The 22,833-nt window shown below is 64.9% G+C and overlaps 1 protein-coding gene across 5 annotated transcripts in view; it reads left to right on the top strand.

Moving 5' to 3' along the window:
- The window catches only part of PRKCZ (protein kinase C zeta), an 83,793-nt gene that overhangs the window by 17,414 nt on the left and 43,546 nt on the right, over nt 1-22,833 (top strand).

Genomic DNA, 22,833 nt, shown 5'->3' with positions numbered 1-22,833 from the left:
TGCGGGGCGCCCCTCCCCCCGCCGCTCCGGCCAGGGTTGCGGGTGGCTCCCGGGTTAGGAGGATTCAGGAGCGCTGAGGGGCGTGGAGGGGGAGACCGAGCTGGAGGCCAGCTCGCCCGCCTGGCCAGGTGTCCGGAACGGCTTGGTGCTGCGCGGGCTGCACTGGCCGTGCCTGGCCCAGGCCAGCTCTCGGGTGTGAGTGCGTTGCCAGGGCACCGGCGCCGGCTCCTCCCTGCGGTCGGTGGGCTGCTGGCAGAGCCGAGATGGGGGACGGCTTCCGGGAGCAGAGGGCCCCCAACCCAGAGAGCCCTGGTGCACAGGGGCAGGGGAGTGCGGGTCTGCAGGGGCTCACCCGTTCCTGTGCCGACTCGCTCCCATCGGCTCTGTGAAGTTACGTAAGGAGTCGTGCGCCCCTAGCCGGCGCGGGCTCCGCTCCCACCTTCCCGATGCCACCTCGGAGGCCGCCACCCTGGCTCCCACTTCCCCAGGGGGTTGGGGCAGCTGCCGGGGAAGGCGCCCGTGTCTGCGTCCCGCGTGTGCTGTCTCCAGCGTGGAGCTGGGGCCCGGGCAGCCTGACCGCCTCGGCCAGCTGTGAGCCCTGCAGGGGATCCCACACGCGGCCCCGCTGCCTCCCTCACCCAGTTAGCCGAGTGGTGAGGCCAGGCTGAGCACAGCACGGTCCCAGGACGCCTGTGGACGGAGCGCGGGGCAGCCCTGTGCCCTTGAGGGGAGGCCCGAGAGCGGCCTCGGGCTGGGCTGGGCCGGGTCCTCGTTGCTCGGGGAAGGAGGGCTCTCGGGTCTGGGGGTCTTGGCACAGGGCAGCTCTGGCCTCTGGCTCCAGCCTCTTGCTCTTGTCCCCCTGCCGCCTCGTGCCACAGGGCCCTGCCTGTGCCATGCCCTGTGTTCTGGGCAGGTGAACGGCACTGCGGGAGCAGGGCCCCCAGCTGTCACTCCACGGAGCCAGCCAGCCCAGCCCCGGCACCTGGCAAGCAGGCCGCTGGGAGCGTGGCTCAGGGAAGGAGCAGGCGGCGCAGGGGCCGAGGCCGGGAGGCCGTGGCTCGCCTGCCCTCAGGTGTGGTGGTGAGATTCTGGAGCTTCCCGCCCGACAGTCACGGCTCGGCAGAACCCCACTGGCGAATCTGGACACGGGGTGGTTTTAGGATCACCCCGAATACACCAAGCAGGGCCCCTCCCCGGCAGCCACGGTCGCTGCCCCGCAGAGGGGAGGCGAGAAAGCCCGGCGGGAACCAGCGGAGCCTGCGGCGGCCGTGACTGTTCCGGTGCACGCCAGTTCACGAGGCGCAGGTGGGCCGAGGGGACCCCGGTCTCGTTCTCGGTTGTTTAATTTGGTTTGAATGGGCCGTTTTACAGCTTGCTTTTTAAAATGTGTTGTCTGTTGCGGGCTTCGAAGAATTCCCTTCCCAGCAGCACGGAGCCCCTGGTCAGGCCCTGGTCAGCTAGATGTCTGCCCACCCCGGGTCCCCCGCCGCCCTGGGTGGCTCCCTCAGTCTGCCCTTCTGTGGAACAGGTCGGTTGAGCGTCCGAAGGAGGCCGTTGTCGGCACAGGCGGGCGGCCCTGGGCCTGCTGTGCGCTGCGGGTGAAGTGTGGACGCACACGGGAGCTTGCGGCTTGCACTTTGTGTCCCCAGGTGGTGCTGGAGGCTTGACAGGGAGACGCCTGCCCCCACTTCAGACTCCGGAGTCCTAAGAACGCGTTTGCGCGGCGGTTTCTAGACCTTTCCGTCTGGGACGGTGCTGGTCTGGTCGGCTCCCGTGCCCTGGGGGCTGTGCTTCGGGCACCGGGGAGCAGTGAGCGTTCGCAGCCTGGGAGGCCTGCAGCGTTCCCGTGCGTGCCCGGGAGTTCCGCGGGGCTCCTGTGCAGAGTCCGCGTGCTCCCGTGTCCCCACGTGTCCCCTGCAGCTCTGGTTGTGCTGATGCTAGTCTTGGTCCTCTCGGAGTTTTCTGGAAGTCCTCGTCCTGGGCCACCCTGAGCCACCTTGTGCCCAGGCAGGGGTCTAGTCCCCGCAGTGCCAGGTGCCAAGGGGCTGGGCTGTGGTGTCTGGAGGTGCAGTCCCTGTGGTGGGTGCTGGTGGCTTAGAGGGTGGGGGGAGAGAGAGAAACACCACCTAGGCGCACGCCTGTGAGGCCCGGCGCCCCCTCGGGACTCTGCCCACAGGAAGCCCTCAGCCGTGCACCTGCAGAGCTGGGAGCTGCACGGCCCTCTTCTCTGCAGCGTGGCCTCAGGTGTCTGAGGACAGTGACAGGGAGACCGAGGTGCCCGCGGAAGCCACAGCCCTTCCCCTCCTGCTCCCAGTCCCTCCCGTCCCGCAGGGCTGGGGCCTCCTGGCCCTCTCTCCTCTCCCTGCTGTCTGTGTCTCTCTGTCTCTCTCTCTTTCTCAGGAAGATTTGTTTGCTTATTTGAGAGGCAGAGATAGATGTTAGATGTTCCGTTCACTGGTTCACTCCCCAAATGGCCACAGCAGCTAAGGCTGGGCCAGACCAAAGTGAGGAGCCAGGAGCTCCGTCCGGTCTCCCAAGGGTGCAGGGGCTCTTGGGCCTGGGCCGTCCTCCGCTGCTTTCCCAGGTGCAGTAGCAGGGAGCGGGATGGGGAGTGGAGCAGCCGGGGCTCAGACGCGCTCACGCAGGGTCCAGCACTGAGGTGGTGCCACAGTGCCGGCCCCTCCCTGGTCTCTGACCTGGGCCCTGCCTTCCTCCCGCGGCCCGCTCTGCGACCTCAGCGTGGCCACGGCCTCATGGGATGTCTGCGTCAGAGTGGGCGTCCCCTCAGGGCGTGGAGGCCTCATTGCAGAGTCAGATGCCATCTCAGTGTTCACATGTGTGCGGTTATTTGCTTCTGGAAGTTTCTAGAATCTTCTGCGTGTCCTCGGGTGGTGGTGCGCCCTGAGTCCGGTGCTGGGAATGGCCAGTGTGGAAGCTTCAGTCGCCCGGGGACTGACCCTCTTGTCCTTGGGAGCTGCCCCTGTTCCAGGCTGACCTGGCTGGCCCTCGGAGGTGCCTGCTGGCTGTCTCCTCGTCTCCCGTTCTGCCGCCTGGCATGGGCAGCTTCAGGATCTCTTGTCCAGACCGTCCACTGAGTGTGTCCCTGAGACGTCCCAACTTCCACGAGCTATTTTGTGTCCTCTCAAGCCTCCTCTCTGAAACAGAGCCCCCTGCCCGCTTCTGGGCTCACTCACCGTGGCCAACAGACACGGTGACATTGCTGGTGGTGTTGTGGGCTCCCGGCTCCGTGCGGATGCCCCGCTAGTGCTCACGGCGCCCTGAGGCGGGCGAGAACACGACCCAGGACCCCCAGACGGGGTAGCCCAAATCACTCGGCTTGCGTGGCCGGGCCTGGGGCCTGCTGTTTGCCACTGTGGCCCCCAGGGCACGGCTCCAGCGCCCTGCCCACTGATGCTGACAGGCGGTGAGGCCGCGCGGCGGTGGAGTGGGTGGGGACACCGCTTCCTGGTGCTTTCCTCCGCCTCCTCCGCGGCTATTCCCACCCCGCTCCCTCTTGTCCATCTTGTGCCCGGAGGCCTTTCCCGGACTGTGGGCCCTCGCTTGTCTGCCCAGGTCCACTTCGCGGCCACAGCAGGGGAGCACCTGCCCGGGGCAGGCTGGGAGGAGCCTGGCCCCCCAGTGTGAGCTTCCACAGCTGTGTGGGTGAGGAAGGGGCTCTGGGCACGGCCTCTCCTCGGCATCTGGGAGCCTGTGTCAGGGCCTCCACCCTTCCTGGGGGTCTGGTCCCCGTCCTGTCCCAGCACTCGCCACCGCCACTCCTCTTGGCGAGGCTTGTGGTCCTGGCACTGTGGTTCTGGCAGGGCCCTCAGTATTCACCGGGAGACCCCCAGATCTAACTTTCCTGAAGCCAGATCCCACAGGACACTGGCGCTGGGAGAGACCACTGCAGGTGGCTGTGGCCGTGGCCTGGGTGGTCCCAAGGGGACCAGAGAATGTGGGCAGTGTTGGGGTGTGGCCTTTCCTGTTTGCTGTGGATCCGTGTGTGCTGGGTGGTCTGGTGGGGGCTTAAGCATGCGGCTTTGCTGGACCAAGGTCTGTTTTTTAATGGACTTTATTTTTCAGTGCTTCCTTGGGTCCATGGGAAACCCAGGCGGTAGCAGGGGGCCCAGATCCCTGTCCCTGCAGTGCAGTGCCTCAGTGACGGCGGGGGGCCCGGCCCGGCCTCCTCTCTCCCTCGCGTCTTCCCCCTGCCCTTGGGGTGTCCTAGCGTCCCTGAGGCGTCCTGGGGCTCTCTTCTCGGGGTCAGATGGTGGCTTCAGGCTGGGGCTGTGGTGGCCCTGGTGCTGCTACGGCCCACTGCTTCCTCCTGAGGCTGCGCCACCCTGTGCCCTCTGGACAGAGTCGCTGTGTAGCCCCCGTGGCCCTGGGTGCGAGGGGTGAGGCATCCACGTGATCACTGCCGTGGCCACACGGGGCGCTCTCCTCTCCCGTTGGCCCGCTGCTTGAGTGATCTGTGCGTGTGGACGCATGGGCATGGTTAGAACCCAGTTGTTCCAGCCTTGGGCACTGGGATGTCGGCAGGGGTGGGAGTGAGGGGAATGAGGGCCAGGCCCCAGCAGGGGTGGGGAGGGAAGGTGTATGGACAGGGTAGGGCCACAGGACGACAGCAGGGCCCAGGCCAGCAAGAGGGCCTTAGATGTAGGGGGCCGTGTGGGGAGGCCTGGGGGGCAGGGACCTTGGGAGATGATCAGCACAGCCGGGCCGTGGCCTTGCCTCTCCACGTCTGCTGCTCTCGGGCTGTGCCCCTCTTGGTTCACCCTCTGCGGACAGACGGGCGAGATCTTCTTGTCCTGGTCTCCTGTCCACCCTGCAGCGCCTTTCACACCGACCGCTCCGGCTCCCTCAGGTTTCCAGATCACACCAGGAAGGTGCCTCGGACACACAAGGGGTCAGCACACTTTGCCCAGTCTGCCCTGTGCCGTGTCCACCAGGAGGGCAGGAGGGGCCCTGTGCCGTGTCCACCAGGACAGAGAGGCTGGGAGGGGCCCTGTGCCATGTTCACCAGGAGGGTGGGAGGGGCCCTGTGCCATGTCCACCAGGAGGGCGGGAGGGGCCCTGTGCCATGTCCACCAGGAGGGCGGGAGGGGCCCTGTGCCATGTCCACCAGGAGGGCGGGAGGGGCCCTGTGCCATGTCCACCAGGAGGGCGGGAGGGGCCCTGTGCCATGTCCACCAGGAGGGCGGGAGGGGCCCTGTGCCATGTCCACCAGGAGGGCGGGAGGGGCCCTGTGCCATGTCAACCAGGACAGAGAGGCTGGGAGGGGCCCTGTGCCATGTCCACCAGGAGGGCGGGAGGGGCCCTGTGCCGTGTCCACCAGGACAGAGGGGCTGGGAGGGGCCCTGTGCTATGTCCACCAGGACAGAGAGGCTGGGAGGGGCCCTGTGCCGTGTCCACCAGGACAGAGAGGCCGGGAGGGGCCCTGTGCCGTGTCCACCAGGACAGAGGGGCCGGGAGGGGCCCTGTGCTGTGTCCACCAGGACAGAGGGGCTGGGAGGGGCCCTGTGCCGTGTCTACTAGGAGGGTGGAGGGGCTGGGAGGGGCCCTGTGCCGTGTCCACTAGGAGGGGGGAGGGGCTGGGAGGGGCCCTGTGCTGTGTCCACCAGGAGGGTGGAGGGGCTGGGAGGGGCCCTGTGCCGTGTCCACTAGGAGGGTGGAGGGGCCGGGAGGGGCCCTGTGCTGTGTCCACCAGGACAGAGGGGCCGGGAGGGGCCCTGTGCCGTGTCCACCAGGACAGAGGGGCCGGGAGGGGCCCTGTGCCGTGTCCACCAGGACAGAGGGGCCGGGAGGGGTCCTGTGCCGTGTCCACCAGGACAGAGGGGCCGGGAGGGGCCCTGTGCTGTGTCCACTAGGAGGGGGGAGGGGCCCTGGCGCTGCTTCCTGAGTGTCGTCCCACATGGGCTCGTGGCCCCGTGGCTGTTCCACGTGGACTTGGCGTGTCCACCTTTGCAGTTGATGTTTGTGCCTTAAAGAGAAAGGCACTGCAGGAAGGTGAATTGGGGTGGGAACCGTCACACAGGGAGGCTGCAGCTGAATCCTTCCTGCTTGGTGCTAAGAGCCCAACACCCACTCTCCGGGGAAGGGCAGGTGCAATGGGGAGCCCAGGCCGATTCCCCGGTGTGAGCTCCCCCACGGCCGATTCCCCGGTGTGAGCTCCCCCACGGCCGATTCCCCGGTGTGAGCTCCCCCACGGCCGATGCCCCGGTGTGAGCTCCCCCACGGCCGATTCCCCGGTGTGAGCTCCCCCACGGCCGATTCCCCGGTGTGAGCTCCCCCACGGCCGATTCCCCGGTGTGAGCTCCCCCACGGCCGATTCCCCGGTGTGAGCTCCCCCACGGCCGATTCCCCGGTGTGAGCTCCCGCACGGCCGATTCCCCGGTGTGAGCTCCCCCACGGCCGATTCCCCGGTGTGAGCTCCCCCACGGCCGATTCCCCGGTGTGAGCTCCCCCACGGCCGATTCCCCGGTGTGAGCTCCCCCACGGCCGATTCCCCGGTGTGAGCTCCCGCACGGCCGATTCCCCGGTGTGAGCTCCCCCACGGCCGATTCCCCGGTGTGAGCTCCCGCACGGCCGATTCCCTGATGTGAGCTCCCGCACGGCCGATTCCCTGGTGTGAACTCCCGCACGGCCGATTCCCTGGTGTGAACTCCCCCACAGCTGCCTTTGTGATGGCAACACCAGCAGATCTGGGCGGAGACTGCACAGCCGGCCCTCGAGAGCTGCTTCCAGCCCCCCATGCCCTGTCCCTGGGTTGGGGGCTCCTCTGCTGGGGAGGCTGTTGGGGAGGTGACGAGGGACCATCTGTGGGCTCGCTCATCACTCGAGCGTCAGAGCCCACGTCTGTCCTGTCTGACTCGGGAGCTCACAGCAGAGCATCCGTCCTGCCACCCTGCCCCTCCACAGAGCAGACTTACAAAGATGGCGGGGCCGGTGGGTGAAGGACAGGTGTCACACCGGGAGCGGTCCGTCCTGTCGCAGTAGGTCTGAGGGTGAAGTCCCCTCCGGGGCTGCCACGCCGTGGAGACCGGTGGTGGATTCCTTGTCCCAGTTCTCAAATGATGTCATTCAGTCTTCGGCTTGCGCTGACCTAGAAGCATTGAAGTCTTTTAATTAGAGACAGAGAGAGAGAGAGAGAGACAGAGGGGGAGGGAGGGAGGGAGGGAGGGAGAGAGAGAGGGAGGGAGGGAGAGAGAGAGAGAGAGGGAGTGAGAGAGAGAGAGAGATGGGGAGGGAGGGAGGGAGGGAGAGAGAGGGAGGGGGAGAGGGAGGGGGGAGGGGGGAGGGGGGGAGGGAGGGGGGGAGGGGGGGAGGGAGGGGGGAGGGGGGAGGGAGGGAGGGAGGGTCTCCGTCTCTTTTGGTTCATCCCCCAAATACTTGCAGCGTCCAGGGCCGGGCCAGACCAGCGCTGGACCCTTGAACCCAGTCTTGGTCTCCCACGTGGGTGGTGGGGATCCACGTGCTTGAGCCACCACCAGATGCCCCAGAGTGGGCACCGGCAGGAAGCCCCGACCACTGGGCCACACCCGCCCTCGCGTGGCTGAGTGGGCTGCGTGTGGTGTGTAGTATCTGGGGCGGCATGGGGGAGCTGCTTGACGGGGCAGACCCAGGGCTGTCTCCTAGGCCCCTGTCCACCGCTGGCCCAGGCTGGGGGCGGGGCTGGTGGTCTCGGGAGCCCCCTACGCTCATGAAAATCCTTGAGGTCATTTGGGGTACGTGGGCTTTAGCTACTGGAAATTTAAAATGAGTAATCTTTATTTTTTCATTGAGTTGAAGATTGTAAACCCATTACATGCTAACATAAATAACATAATTTTAGTGAAAAATGGCTGTTTTCTAATACAAACCCCCCCAGGAAAGGAAAATGTAGCGAGGGGGTGGCCATACTGTTGTGGCTGGCTCTGGGCTCCGTGGCCGGCTCTGGGCTCCTGTGGCCGGCTCTGGGCTCCGTGGCCGGCTCTGGGCTCCGTGGCCGGCTCTGGTAAGCGTGGACTCCTCCTTTACACTTTCTCTCAAACAACCATCACTGTTCGTCAGCCTCCCTGTCACTCACTGATCTCCGACAATCTCTCAGAATTGGCGGAAGACGCCCCCTGCCCTCGAAATCATCAGCCAACGTGGCCCCCACGGGGGTCTCTGGGGACCCCCCAGGGGCCCTGGCCCCCACCTGGGCTCAGCCTCTCACCCCTACCCCCTCATGTGGGAGCACAGTACACACCATCCTTTGCCCTGTGTGTTGGGTGCATAGGATTTGGGGGGTGTGGGGGTGCTGCTTGGCGGTGCCCCGCCCTGGTTTCTGCCTGGGCATTCTGAGGGCACTCCCTCAGCAGCCACAGCACCTGGGCTGCCCGGAGCTGGCCTGCGTGGCTGTGCCCTGTCACCAGGGGCTCAGGCACTGAAGGTGGGACAGCTTTCACAGGCGGCTGTTTGCACCCCCAGGTTGACACGAGTGGGCCTGCGTGCAGTGGGGTCCCGCCATCGGCTGGGCGAGGAGGGCAGGGGGTGTGTGTCTAGAAGGTTCTTCTGTGCCTGTCGGCACCACCCGTTGCAGGCAGAGGCACAGCAGGGAACGGTGTGGCCAGAGGGAGCTGGGAGCCCGGCGTCTTCGAGTGAATGACGGAGGAGTTGGAAGAGCCTGGCTCCACTCCGATTCTTCTCCAGACCCCTGGGCTTTGCTGCTTAGACATCTGGAATGTTCTGTGTCGTGAAGGGCGCCCGCGGATGGCGTTTTCAGAATCTGTGTGTGTTTACTTAAGGACGTGGGACTGTGCTGCCGTGACCCACGACCATGTCCAAGCCAGACGCAGCCAGAGTGGAACAGCAGAAGAAGCGTGGCTGTGCCACACGTGACACCGGGCACAGCATCGGCCCTCCTCAGAATCGGAGCTCGGCCAGGCAGGGCTCAGCTTCACCCCAGCTCCCGGCTGCGTGGCTGCACCTCCCCCTTGCCACGGCCGGTGTTTGTTTATGGAAGTTCTCGGAATCTTGTCTGGAGGCGGCACGTGGGGGTGGGAGGGTCTCAGTCCCTCCTGCCCAGATCCTGGGTTTGCCTGACCCCGGCTGTGCCGTCGTGCGGTTCCTTGTCCTGCCCTGCGAGGAGCAGCCCCCCTCCCCCCTCCCAGCTGGATGGCAAGATTTCCAAAGGTTGAGTTTGTGGTACCACCTCTGCCGTGACTCGCTGGAGACTAACTGCCCGACGTGGCTGACGAGGGCTTCGTGGAGCAGGTGTGCGCTGCCTGGCCGTCGGGTTCTGGGCTTGTCTCTGCGTGTCCCTGCCCTAGGCTGGGACCGGCTGTTTCTCCTAGGAGCTGGCTTCCTCTGTCTGGGGCGTGGTGTTCAGGTGCCAGTCCATGTGCTCACTGCTTCCGGGACGTGGCAACTGCCGGGCCGGTCTAGCCAGGGCTGTGTGTGTGCACACGTAAGTGATCTGTGCTCAGTGCCAGCGTGGGCTCCGCCCTGCGGTCCCGGGTTCTAGCCAGGGCTGTGTGTGTGCACAGTGCCGGCGTGGGCTCCGCCCTGCGGTCCCAGGTTCGGTCTCCTTTCCCTGTGCTGTGGCTCCAAATGCTTGTGCCACGGGTTCAGAACCACTCCACGCAGAGCCGGGAGGACACAGGGGTGTGGCTCGCGGTTCCCGTGCAGTTCTGTGGGACGCAGCCCGTGGCGCCGGGTGCACTCTCAGACCTCCGAGGGGCTCTCTACCCCGGTGCCGTTGTTACAGTGCCATGCACAGTGGGGTCCACGTGCTTCTGCTCACACCCGTGTTACCAGCTTCCCTCCACCCTGACTTGTCATTCACTCATTTATTCATTTGTAAGGCAGAGTTACAGGCAGAGAGGGAGCGACACTTCTATCCACTGGTCACTGCCAAAATGGCCACAGCAGCCAGGTCAGCCAGGCCGCAGCCAGGAGCTCCATCCGGGCTCCCACGTGGTGCAGGGGCCCGAGCATCCGGCATCTTCGCTGCTCTCCCGGCTGGGTCACAGTGGAGCAGCCGGGACTCAAGGCGCAGCTCCGGTGTAAGCGGCGGCTTAGCCCACTGAGCCACGCACTGGCCCATGTGTTGACTTTTTACAGAAGTGGATGAAATGCACGACTTGATTCGATGTTTTTATGAAAATGCATGAGGGACCGCGCTGTGGTGTAGCAGGTAAAGTTGCCCCCTGCAGTCCCAGCATCCCCTGTGGATGCCAGTTTGAGTCCCGGCTGCTCCACTTCCGATCCAGCTCTCTGCTGTGGCCTGGGAAAGCAGTGGAGGACGGCCCAAGTGCTTGGGCCCTGCACCCGCGTGGGAGACCCAGAGGAAGCTCCTGGCTCCTGGCTTTGGATCAGCGCAGCTCCGGCCATTGCAGCCATCTGGGGAGTGAACCAGTGGATGGAAGACACCTCTCTCTCTCTCTCTCTGCCTTTCAAGTAAATAAATAAATAAATCTTTTAAAAAAGAAGGGATGTGCATGAAACACACATCCTGTCGCAAAGAAGTGCCAGCTGTCCGCTGGCCTAGAGGCTTACGCTCAGACAAGCATTCGGAATCGCTGGATGTCGTGCAGGCGTTTTTACTGTAATTTTTATTCAGAGCAACTCGCACGTCTCAGAGAACTGGGCGGCCATACTCACAGGCCATCAGCCACGCACGTCCACGTACGTCCTGTTTCTTCCTTCTTTTTTAAAATTTGTTCGAGAGATGGAAACAGAGCCCCCTTCTGCTGGTTCACTTCCCCAATCACCAGGACTAGGGGGCTGAGGCAGGAGCCGGAGCTCCGTCAGGGACTCCCCCGTGGGCGGCAGGGAGCCGGGTACTCGGGTGCGCGGCAGCAGGGGCCGGGCTTGGTGGAGCTGGGACTCAGGCCCCGCTGCCCTGGACCCGTGCTGACGTCCAGGCTGGAGGCCGACCCACCTTCTTTTCAGTTGCAGTGAGAAGCACAGAACGTGGCGCTCGCCACCCCAACCACTCGTGTGCGGCGCGGGGGGTCGCTGCAGACCCCTGTGGGTAAGCTGCATGTTTATTTGAAAGACACACACACACAACACAGATGCACACACAGACAACCTGTACACACACAAATGCACACACAGACAACACCTCCACGCACACACAGACACAGCATCCATACCCCCCCACAAACACACACACATACGCCCACAGCCACCACACACACAAGGGGGGGAGAGGGTGCGTGCACCCCCACAGACCGGCTCACCTCCCCACATGCTCGCAGCAGCCAGGGCTGAACCAGGCCTGACCCCAGGGCCTGGGGCTCCTTCCAGTCTCCCTCCTGGAGCCATCCCGTCTGCCTCCCGGGCACGTGGCTGGGGAGCTGGGGCCTGGTCCCAGGCCCTCTGAGACGGGACGTGAGTGTCCCAGTTGCACTAGACACCTGCCCTTTGTCTATTTCTAAACAAAGATTTCTGGGGGCGGTGCTGTGGTGTAGCAGGTAAAGCCACCGCATGCAGTGCTGGTGCCCCACATGGGCACCAGTTCCAGTCCCGGCTGCTCCGCTTCCAATCCAGCTCCCTGCTGTGGCCTGGGAAAGCAGTGGAAGATGGGCCAAGTGCTTGGGCCCCTGCACCTGCGTGGGAGACCTGGAGGAAGCTCCTGGCTCCTGGCTTCCAGTCGGCGCAGCTTCTGCTGTTGTGGCCAGTTGGGGAGTGAACCAGCGGATGGATCTGTCTCTCCCTCCCTCCCTTCCTCCCTCTCTCTCTCCCTCCCTCTCTCTCTCTCTGCCTCTCCTTCTTTCTTTGTGTAACTCTTTCAAATAAATAAATCTTTAAAAAAAAAAAAAAAGAAAAAACAAAGGTTTCTGTAAAGAGCGAAGTGTAGTCGGCGCCGCGGCTCACTAAGCTAATCCTCTGCCTGTGGCGCCGGCACACCGGGTTCTAGTCCCAGTCAGGGTGCTGGATTCTGTCCCCGTTGCTCCTCTTCCAGTCCAGCTCTCTGCTGTGGTCCGGGAAGGCAGTGGAGGATGGCCCGAGTGTTTGGGCCCTGCACCCGCATGGGAGACCAGGAGGAAGCACCTGGCTCCTGCCTTCGGATCGGTGTAGCCCGCCAGCTGTAGCGGCCATTTGAGGGGTGAACCAACGGAAAAAAAGACCTTTCTCTCTGTCTCTCTCTCACTGTCTAACTCTGCCTGTCAAAAAATAAATAAAATAAACAAGAGCGAAGCGTAAAGGCTGTGTCTGTGGGCTGAAGCCCGGCTGGACCTCGCATCTGGGTTCCACGGCACCTGTGTCTCTGCCATGGGCGGCTTGGGCCTTGTCAGTCACCCAGAAGATTCTGGCTTGTCATTCCAAGAACAAGACAGGGCTCTGGGCCATCTGGGGTTTCCCTAAGAGGGGCTCCTCCCAGCGACCCGCGCACCAGGAGGGGCCGTGTTTGGCCTCAGGCAGCGTTGGGGTCCTGGAATGGCCTCCAGGCCAAGTGGTGACTGGCACGTGTTGGCCGCTGGGCCCGGGGTTGAAGGCGCCCTTTGTCCGGCCGTGCAGAGGCCCTCCTGAATGGCGGCTTTCTCCCCCGCTGCGGGGGGTGGGGGCGGGGAGCTGGGCTGTGGTTCTGCCTCTCCCTAGCACAGCCCCAGGGAGGTCACCTCCTGGCTCCTCCTCTACCTGGCCGGGCCCCACCCCCTCACCTGGATGAACTGCCCACCAGGCAGGCAGCCCAGCAAAGCCAGGACCGCAGCCCCTGCTGCCCCTCACAGCTTCCGGCCCCCCCCATCCTGGAATCTCTGCTTAGAGACCTGCCAGTAGTCCCCCCGCTCACCTGGGCCCCACTCCAGGTACCTGGGTGGAGACGCTGTGACCCCGCCTTCTGCCTCCTGGGGCCTCCCGGGCACTGTGGCCCCAGCAGCCTGGGGCTCCACCCTCCTCTCCTCCCTGGAGCACAGAAGTCCCGTGTGTCCTCGCCCGATCCGCCTCGTACTTACACGTTGTGACGGAAGGGCGTTACAGTCCTCCCTAGTTAGGAGCCCCCGTCCTGACTCCATGCCCGCGGGCCCCCAGAGCCCCCATGCTGCCTCCGAGTGATGGTGACACCCAGTTACTCTGCAGAAAGATACGTGTGTGGTTCATTCCCCAAATGAACGCCCGGGCAGGCAGCTCAGTGCACCCGGGGGGTGGAAGGAGCCTGGCCGCTCGTCCAGGGCTCACGCGTGCCTGGCAGGAAGCTGCAGTCAGGTCCAGCACTGGGAATCAGACCTGCACTTTGATAGGGAGGGGGCTTCCCGCAAGGCCAGAGCCCACGGGGGGTTTGTGCTTTAGAACCTATGAGACGAGGGTGCCTGCGTGGGGGGCTCTCCCCGAGACACGGCCTCAGCTTTGTTTCAGTCTCCCGGGAACGACGTGGTATTGGGGTGCTGGGTGTATGCTGGTCCTATCCTCCCATCCCATGGTCCTGTTGTGCTCCAGTGGTGTCCAGTGTGTTCCAACGTGTGCCCACGCACACCACAGCTGTGCATCCCCCCACCCCACCCTGCTCAACGTGGGTTCAAGAACCTTGGAGTCAGAGTGAGGCTGGCTCTGCCCTAGCCAGGCAAGCACCCAGCAGTCACCTCTCACCGCGTTCTCCACGGTGTGCCACGTGTGTTCAGAGCCACGGGCGAGGTGTGCTCGTGGCTGGGGGCCTGGGGCAGGTCGGATGTCGTGGTATCCGTTACGGGACCCTCATTCGGTGGTCAGCCAGGGAGGCTGCTGGGTCCTGGGCCAGCTGGGGGCTGGCAGGAGGACTCGGGGTCTGAAGAGAGTGCTGACCTGGTCAGGGTGTCTGTGAGGGGTGGGAGATGGGGGGATCCCTGACGTGAGGGAGGGGCACTTGAGCCGACACTGTGAGAGGGGTGGGCTCTGTGACTAGACCTGGAAGTGGTGTTCAGGACGGACTCGGGACACTGGGATCGGATGGACGCTGTTGGTGTGAGGGTGGCGGGGTGGGCGCTGCTCGGTCACGGCAGTGGGGGTTGAGGGCAGCCACACTCCTCTGGGGGCCGCCCAGGCCCTAGGGTCATGGGTGGGCGTGCAGCGAGGGTGTCGTGGGCTTCACGTCAGGCCCAGGGTGCCCCACGGGCATCTCCTCCTGTGGCTGCATCTTGCTTGGAAAAGGAATCCTGGTGTAAACATTGCTGGCCCCCACCCCACTCCCACCCCGGGGCCACGAATCTGTGCCCCTTCTGTGGCTCCGTGGCCTGTGGCCGGCAGGTCCTGTCCTCTCTGGTCTTCCCGCAGCCACTGCTGGCCACTCCTGCTCTATGGAAGCAGCCCCCGGGCGTGGGGGCGGCCACAGTGAGGATCCTGCAGCCCCCCGCCCCGAGCTCCTGTGTGTGGTGTGGGCTCGCGTGTGGAGAGCCGCCCCGGCTTCGCTGTGCTCGGGCCCCAGGGGAAGATTGGGCTCGGAGGCTCCAGTGCCAGTTAACACGTTAAAAATAGTGTCAGCGGTGAGTGTTCGTTTTGTCCGAATTTATCATTGCTGCTTAGAATGGCTGAGCTGGCCGCCGCGGTCCCGGTCTTGGCTGCTCTGTTTCTCGTTCTCCTCCCGAGGTCGCCCGAAGACCTTTGGCTCGCAGTGGTGGCAGAGACCAGCGAGTGAGGACTGGGGTCCCAGGGGGTGGCGCTGGGGGGCAGACAGGAGGCGGGTCTCCCCCAGGTATGCAGCTGGTGTCTTTGTCCTCGTGGGTGCCCGTCTCACCAGAATGCTGGTCGCCATGGAGCCCGAGTGGTGGCTGCACAGTGGGTCATCTGCAGGACCTGACAGCAGAGGTCTCGGCTAGACGGGGTCAGTCTCGGCTAGACCGGTCGGTCCAGCTAGACAGAGTCGGTCTCGGCTAGACAGAGTCAATCTGGGCTAGACGGGGTCAGTCTCGGCTAGACAGAGTCAATCTGGGCTAGACAGAGTTGGTCCAGCTAGACGGAGTCGGTCTCAGCTAGATGGAGTCGGTCTCGGCTAGACAGAGTCAATCTGGGCTAGACAGAGTCAATCTCGGCTAGACAGAGTTGGTCCAGCTAGACGGAGTCGGTCTTGGCTAGATGGAGTCGGTCTCGGCTAGACGGGGTCAGTCTCAGCTAGACCGGTCGGTCCAGCTAGACAGAGTCGGTCTCGGCTAGACCGGTCAGTCTTGGCTAGACAGAGTCAATCTCAGGTAGACAGAGTTGGTCCAGCTAGACGGAGTCGGTCTCAGCTAGATGGAGTCGGTCTTGGCTAGATGGAGTTGGTCTCGGCTAGACGGGGTCGGTCTCGGCTAGATGGAGTCGGTCTCGGCTAGACGTGGTCGGTCTCACCTAGACGGGGTCGGCTTCAGCTAGATGGGGTTGGCCTCTCCTGGACAGGGTCAGCCTCGGCTAGATGGGGTCGGCCTCCACTGGGGCCTCGGCTTGGCAAGGCTCCCAGCAGGGCCCGCGGGGCTTCCACACCAGCCCCGGCCCCCACTGCCCGCAGCCTTGTAGTGGACCCCGTGTGAGTGCCCAGACAGGGCCTGGCTGACTGACGAGTGTGGTGTGGGTGCCATGTGCCAGGCTGGTGCCTGGAATCCCCCAGGGCACCGTGCGCTGGCCACCACGCCACCCCAACACTGTCACTCGACTGATGTCCGCGTCCTCAGCGTGTCCTGCCAGAGCTCATGGCCCCAGCGGTGGCTCTGGTCACCCCCGGGGGTCCCGGTGCTCTCAGGTGCAGCCCGTGGCTCCTTGAGCTCTGTTCCCTGGGTGCAGTTTCGCAGGAGACCTGCTGTGGCCTCTGAGCCACTGCGTGCGCCACGAGCGGCAGCCCAGGGCGGACTCCGGGGCCAGGATTCCAGGGACCCTGGTGTGTGTGTTTCTCTTGCTTCTTTTGTTTTTTTGCTTTTAATATTTAGTTTCTTTATTTTCAGTGTTTTTTTTTTCTATGCAAATATTTTAACAGTATCAATTTTTTAAAGTTTTACTTGAAAGAGTGATAGAGAGATGGGGGATAGAGGGAGAGAGAGAGAGAGAGCGCGCGCGCGAGCCAGCACTTCCATCCGCTGGTTCGCTCCCGCTGAGCCGCCTGGGTGCAGGCGCTGGAGCCGTCCTCCACTGCTTTCCCAGCCGCAGCAGAGAGCTGAGTTAGAAACGGAGCAGCCGGGACTTGAACCGGCGCCGATGTGGATGCCGGCATTGTAGGCGACGGCTTCACCGCAGTCGGGCCCTTGTTCTGTTCCTTGTGGTGACACACTAGGGACCCACCTCGCCAGCCACCTCCAGGAGTGCCAGCCAGCTGTTAAAGGACAGTCAAGTCGCACAGCCGAGCTCTCCACGTTTGTCACCATGAAAACTCAGACTGTGCCCACGCAACACGGACTTCCAATCCACCCTGGGAACCGGATTGCCTGAGCTCCCGGCAGCCGCCGGTGGAACCACACCGAGTGTGTCTCTTCTGACTCGCTTGTTTCAGGGCTTGATGCCCTCCAGTGTGTCTTTGGCACATAGGCCTGTCCGTGGCCTCGTGGCTGCTGTGAGTGTGGGCGCATGGGTGAGTGATGAGCATGCGGGTGTCTGAGTGACAGGCGTGTGGGTGTCTGAGTGGTGAGTGTGTGGGTGTCTGATGGGTGTGTGGGTGTCTGACGAGTGTGTGGGTGTCTGAGTGATGAGCATGCGGGTGTCTGAGTGACAGGCGTGTGGGTGTCTGAGTGGTGAGTGTGTGGGTGTCTGATGGGTGTGTGGGTGTCTGACGAGTGTGTGGGTGACTGAGTGATGGGCACGTGGGTGTCTGAGTGACGGGCGTGTGGGTGTCTGACGAGTGTGTGTGTATCTGTAATGGGCACATGTGTGTCTGAGTGATGGGCGTGTGGGTGTCTGAGTGACGGGCATGTGGGTGTCTCAGTGACGGGCGTGTGGGTGTCTGAGTGATGGGCGTGTGGGTGTCTGAGTGACGGGCGTGTGGGTGTCTGAGTGGTGAGTGTGTGGGTGTCTGTGATGGGTGTGTGGGTGTCTGACGAGTGTGTGTGTCTGTAATGGGTGTATGGGTGTCTGAGTGGTGAGTGTGTGGGTGTCTGATGGGTGTGTGGGTGTCTGACGAGTGTGTGGGTGACTGAGTGATGGGCACGTGGGTGTCTGAGTGATGGGCGTGTGGGTGTCTGAGTGACGGGCATGTGGGTGTCTGAGTGACAGGCATGTAAGTGTGATGTGTGTGGGTGTCTAAGTGACGGGTGCATGGGTGTCTGAGTGATGGGCACGTGGGTTTCTGAGTGACGGGTGTGTGTGAGTGATGGGTGTGTGGGTGTCTGAGCCTGGGCATGTGGGTGACTGATGGGTGTGTAGGTGTCTGAGTGACGGGCGCGTGGGTCACTGAGTGACGGGCACGTGGGTGTCTATCATGGGTGCATGGGTATTTGTGTAACGGGTGCGTGGGTGTCTGAGTGAGCCTGGGCGTCTGAGTATGACGGGTGTGGGTGTCTGAGTGATGAGTGTGTGGGTGTCTGAGCCTGGGCATGTGAGTGTGACGTGTGTGGATATCGAGTGACGGGCAGGTGTGTGTGATGGGCGTGACCGGGCAGGTGTCTGTGCCTGCTCTGGTTCAGCCGGGCGCGCTCGCATCAGGGAGCTTCCAGGCTGTTCTCCGCTGAACTGTGTTTCCGCAGCTTTCCTGCACAACCTCCCTGTGCCTGTCTCTGTCCCCGCACATGTCTCTGTCCCCGCGCCTGTCTCTGTCCCCGTGCCTGTCTCTGTCCCCACGCCTGTCTCTGTCCCCGTGCCTGTCTCTGTCCCCACGCCTGTCTGTCCCCGCGCCTGTCTGTCCCCGTGCCTGTCTCTGTCCCCACGCCTGTCTCTGTCCCCGTGCCTCTCTCTGTCCCCGCGCCTGTCTCTGTCCCCGCGCCTGTCTCTGTCCCCGCGCCTGTCTCTGTCCCCGTGCCTGTCTCTGTCCCCGCGCCTGTCTCTGTCCCTGTGCCTGTCTCTGTCCCCACGCCTGTCTCTGTCCCCGTGCCCGTCTCTGTCCCCGTGCCCGTCTCTGTCCCCGTGCCTGTCTCTGTCCCCGTGCCTGTCTCTGTCCCCGCGCCTGTCTCTGTCCCCGCGCCTGTCTCTGTCCCCGTGCCTGTCTCTGTCCCCGCGCCTGTCTCTGTCCCTGCGCCTGTCTCTGTCCCCGCGCCCGTCTCTGTCCCCGTGCCTGTCTCTGTCCCCGTGCCTGTCTCTGTCCCCGCGCCTGTCTCTGTCCCCGCGCCTGTCTCTGTCCCCGTGCCTGTCTCTGTCCCCGCGCCTGTCTCTGTCCCTGCGCCTGTCTCTGTCCCCGCGCCCGTCTCTGTCCCCGTGCCTGTCTCTGTCCCCGTGCCTGTCTCTGTCCCTGTGCCTGTCTCTGTCCCCACGCCTGTCTCTGTCCCCGTGCCCGTCTCTGTCCCCGTGCCCGTCTCTGTCCCCGTGCCTGTCTCTGTCCCCGTGCCTGTCTCTGTCCCCGCGCCTGTCTCTGTCCCCGCGCCTGTCTCTGTCCCCGTGCCTGTCTCTGTCCCCACGCCTGTCTCTGTCCCTGCGCCTGTCTCTGTCCCCGCGCCCGTCTCTGTCCCCGTGCCTGTCTCTGTCCCCGCGCCTGTCTCTGTCCCCGTGCCTGTCTCTGTCCCCGCGCCTGTCTCTGTCCCCGCGCCTGTCTCTGTCCCCGTGCCTGTCTCTGTCCCCACGCCTGTCTCTGTCCCCGTGCCTGTCTGTCCCCGTGCCTGTCTCTGTCCCCGTGCCTGTCTCTGTCCCTGTGCCTGTCTCTGTCCCCGTGCCTGTCTCTGTCCCCGTGCCCGTCTCTGTCCCCACGCCTGTCTCTGTCCCCGTGCCTGTCTCTGTCCCCGCGCCTGTCTCTGTCCTCGTGCCTGTCTCTGTCCCCGCGCCTGTCTCTGTCCCCGCGCCTGTCTCTGTCCCCGTGCCCGTCTCTGTCCCCGTGCCTGTCTCTGTCCCCGTGCCTGTCTCTGTCCCCGTGCCTGTCTCTGTCCCCGTGCCTGTCTCTGTCCCCGTGCCTGTCTCTGTCCCCGTGCCTGTCTCTGTCCCCGTGCCTGTCTCTGTCCCCGCGCCTGTCTCTGTCCCCGCGCCTGTCTCTGTCCCCGTGCCCGTCTCTGTCCCCGTGCCTGTCTCTGTCCCCGTGCCTGTCTCTGTCCCCGCGCCTGTCTCTGTCCTCGTGCCTGTCTCTGTCCCCGCGCCTGTCTCTGTCCCCGCGCCTGTCTCTGTCCCCGTGCCTGTCTCTGTCCCCGTGCCTGTCTCTGTCCCCGTGCCTGTCTCTGTCCCCACGCCTGTCTCTGTCCCCGTGCCCGTCTCTGTCCCCGTGCCTGTCTCTGTCCCCGCGCCTGTCTCTGTCCCCGCGCCTGTCTCTGTCCCCACGCCTGTCTCTGTCCCCGTGCCTGTCTCTGTCCCCGTGCCTGTCTCTGTCCCCGTGCCTGTCTCTGTCCCCGCGCCTGTCTCTGTCCCCGTGCCTGTCTCTGTCCCCGTGCCTGTCTCTGTCCCCGCGCCTGTCTCTGTCCCCGTGCCCGTCTCTGTCCCCGTGCCTGTCTCTGTCCCCGTGCCCGTCTCTGTCCCCGTGCCTGTCTCTGTCCCCGTGCCCGTCTCTGTCCCCACGCCTGTCTCTGTCCCCGTGCCTGTCTCTGTCCCCGCGCCTGTCTCTGTCCTCGTGCCTGTCTCTGTCCCCGCGCCTGTCTCTGTCCCCGTGCCTGTCTCTGTCCCCACGCCTGTCTCTGTCCCCGTGCCTGTCTGTCCCCGTGCCTGTCTCTGTCCCCGTGCCTGTCTCTGTCCCTGTGCCTGTCTCTGTCCCCGTGCCTGTCTCTGTCCCCGTGCCCGTCTCTGTCCCCACGCCTGTCTCTGTCCCCGTGCCTGTCTCTGTCCCCGCGCCTGTCTCTGTCCTCGTGCCTGTCTCTGTCCCCGCGCCTGTCTCTGTCCCCGCGCCTGTCTCTGTCCCCACGCCTGTCTCTGTCCTCGCGCCTGTCTCTGTCCCCGCGCCTGTCTCTGTCCCCGCGCCTGTCTCTGTCCCCGTGCCCGTCTCTGTCCCCACGCCTGTCTCTGTCCCCGTGCCTGTCTCTGTCCTCGCGCCTGTCTCTGTCCCCGTGCCCGTCTCTGTCCCCGTGCCTGTCTCTGTCCCCGCGCCTGTCTCTGTCCCCACGCCTGTCTCTGTCCCCGTGCCTGTCTCTGTCCCCACGCCTGTCTCTGTCCCCGTGCCCGTCTCTGTCCCCGCGCCTGTCTCTGTCCCCGTGCCCGTCTCTGTCCCTGTGCCTGTCTCTGTCCCCACGCCTGTCTCTGTCCCCGTGCCCGTCTCTGTCCCCGTGCCCGTCTCTGTCCCCGTGCCTGTCTCTGTCCCCGTGCCTGTCTCTGTCCCCGCGCCTGTCTCTGTCCCCGTGCCTGTCTCTGTCCCCGCGCCTGTCTCTGTCCCCGCGCCTGTCTCTGTCCCCGTGCCTGTCTCTGTCCCCGCGCCTGTCTCTGTCCCTGTGCCTGTCTGTCCCCGCGCCCGTCTCTGTCCCCGCGCCCGTCTCTGTCCCCGTGCCTGTCTCTGTCCCCGTGCCTGTCTCTGTCCCCACGCCTGTCTCTGTCCCCACGCCTGTCTGTCCCCGCGCCCGTCTCTGTCCCCGCGCCCGTCTCTGTCCCCGCGCCTGTCTCTGTCCCCGTGCCTGTCTCTGTCCCCGCGCCCGTCTCTGTCCCCGTGCCTGTCTCTGTCCTTGCGCCTGTCTCTGTCCCCGTGCCTGTCTCTGTCCCCACGCCTGTCTCTGTCCCCGCGCCTGTCTGTCCCCGTGCCTGTCTCTGTCCCCACGCCTGTCTCTGTCCCCGTGCCTGTCTCTGTCCCCGCGCCTGTCTCTGTCCCTGCGCCTGTCTCTGTCCCCGTGCCTGTCTCTGTCCCCGCGCCTGTCTGTCCCCGCGCCCGTCTCTGTCCCCACGCCTGTCTCTGTCCCCACGCCTGTCTGTCCCCGTGCCTGTCTCTGTCCCCGTGCCTGTCTCTGTCCCCGCGCCTGTCTCTGTCCCCGTGCCTGTCTCTGTCCCCACGCCTGTCTCTGTCCCCACGCCTGTCTGTCCCCGCGCCCGTCTCTGTCCCCGCGCCTGTCTCTGTCCCCGTGCCTGTCTCTGTCCCCGCGCCTGTCTCTGTCCCCGCGCCTGTCTCTGTCCCCGTGCCTGTCTCTGTCCCCACGCCTGTCTCTGTCCCCGTGCCTGTCTCTGTCCCCACGCCTGTCTCTGTCCCCGTGCCTGTCTCTGTCCCCGCGCCTGTCTCTGTCCCTGCGCCTGTCTCTGTCCCCGTGCCTGTCTCTGTCCCCGCGCCTGTCTGTCCCCGCGCCCGTCTCTGTCCCCACGCCTGTCTCTGTCCCCACGCCTGTCTGTCCCCGTGCCTGTCTCTGTCCCCGTGCCTGTCTCTGTCCCCGCGCCTGTCTCTGTCCCCGTGCCTGTCTCTGTCCCCACGCCTGTCTCTGTCCCCACGCCTGTCTGTCCCCGCGCCCGTCTCTGTCCCCGCGCCTGTCTCTGTCCCCGTGCCTGTCTCTGTCCCCGCGCCTGTCTCTGTCCCCGCGCCTGTCTCTGTCCCCGTGCCTGTCTCTGTCCCCGCGCCTGTCTGTCCCCGCGCCCGTCTCTGTCCCCACGCCTGTCTCTGTCCCCACGCCTGTCTGTCCCCGTGCCTGTCTCTGTCCCCGTGCCTGTCTCTGTCCCCGCGCCTGTCTCTGTCCCCACGCCTGTCTCTGTCCCCACGCCTGTCTGTCCCCGCGCCTGTCTCTGTCCCCGTGCCTGTCTCTGTCCCCACGCCTGTCTCTGTCCCCACGCCTGTCTGTCCCCGTGCCTGTCTCTGTCCCCGTGCCTGTCTCTGTCCCCGCGCCTGTCTCTGTCCCCACGCCTGTCTCTGTCCCCACGCCTGTCTGTCCCCGCGCCTGTCTCTGTCCCCGTGCCTGTCTCTGTCCCCACGCCTGTCTCTGTCCCCACGCCTGTCTGTCCCCGTGCCTGTCTCTGTCCCCGTGCCTGTCTCTGTCCCCGCGCCTGTCTCTGTCCCCACGCCTGTCTCTGTCCCCACGCCTGTCTGTCCCCGCGCCCGTCTCTGTCCCCGCGCCCGTCTCTGTCCCCGTGCCTGTCTCTGTCCCCGTGCCTGTCTCTGTCCCTGCGCCTGTCTCTGTCCCCGCGCCTGTCTCTGTCCCCGCGCCTGTCTCTGTCCCCGCGCCCGTCTCTGTTCTCGTGATAGTGGCCACCCTAGCGGGAAGCGGATTCTCTGGGGTCTGGACTGGCTTCTCTTCTGTGAGCGACGGTGTCTGGAGAAATGACTGTCGTGGGCCTTTGCTTTCGTCCGCTGGTTCACTTCCCGAATTCCTGTAGCAGCTGAAACCGGGGGCCGAGAACTCAGTCTGGGTCTCCCACATGGGTGACGGGGACAGACACTCGCGCCACCCCCTCCCCTGCCCCCAGGTATGAGGTGAATTCTGGACGAGAGCCGTGGAGGCCGGGACGACGGCACAGGTGGAGGGCAGTGGTCAGCCCTGCTGAGGGCCCTGTGTGCCCAGGGACAGCCTGGACACCCTGGCAGGAATGGGCTGGGGCCCTGGCCTGGCCCAGGTCTCCACTTGGTGCTGCTATCTTCCGGGGGCAGCCGCAGGCCCGGGGCCGTCAGCGCTGGAAGGGGCGGGGCCGGGGGCCCTGAGGCTCGGTGGGTCGTTCCTAGCACTGGGAGCTGCTCTTGCCGCCGGGTAAGACAAGCCCCGCGCGCTCACGGACGTCGGCTGCGCCTTCACAGCTCACTGTTCAGCACTGGAGGAGGTTCATCCGGCAAAGGCGGAGTCCACAGCTCTCAAAGTGAGCGGACAGTGAGGGCTGAGGGGAGGGCGGGTTCTGGGCCCCCTGCTCGGGGCCAGGACAGCTGAGACTGACCCTGCCGGGGTCAGGGAGGGACAGCACCCAGGACCACGGTGG

Source organism: Oryctolagus cuniculus, chromosome 7 (assembly GCF_964237555.1).
Source record: "Oryctolagus cuniculus chromosome 7, mOryCun1.1, whole genome shotgun sequence".
In the NCBI taxonomy this organism is placed as follows: Eukaryota; Metazoa; Chordata; class Mammalia; order Lagomorpha; family Leporidae; genus Oryctolagus; species Oryctolagus cuniculus.
This window is presented reverse-complemented; position numbering and strand designations above follow the sequence as displayed.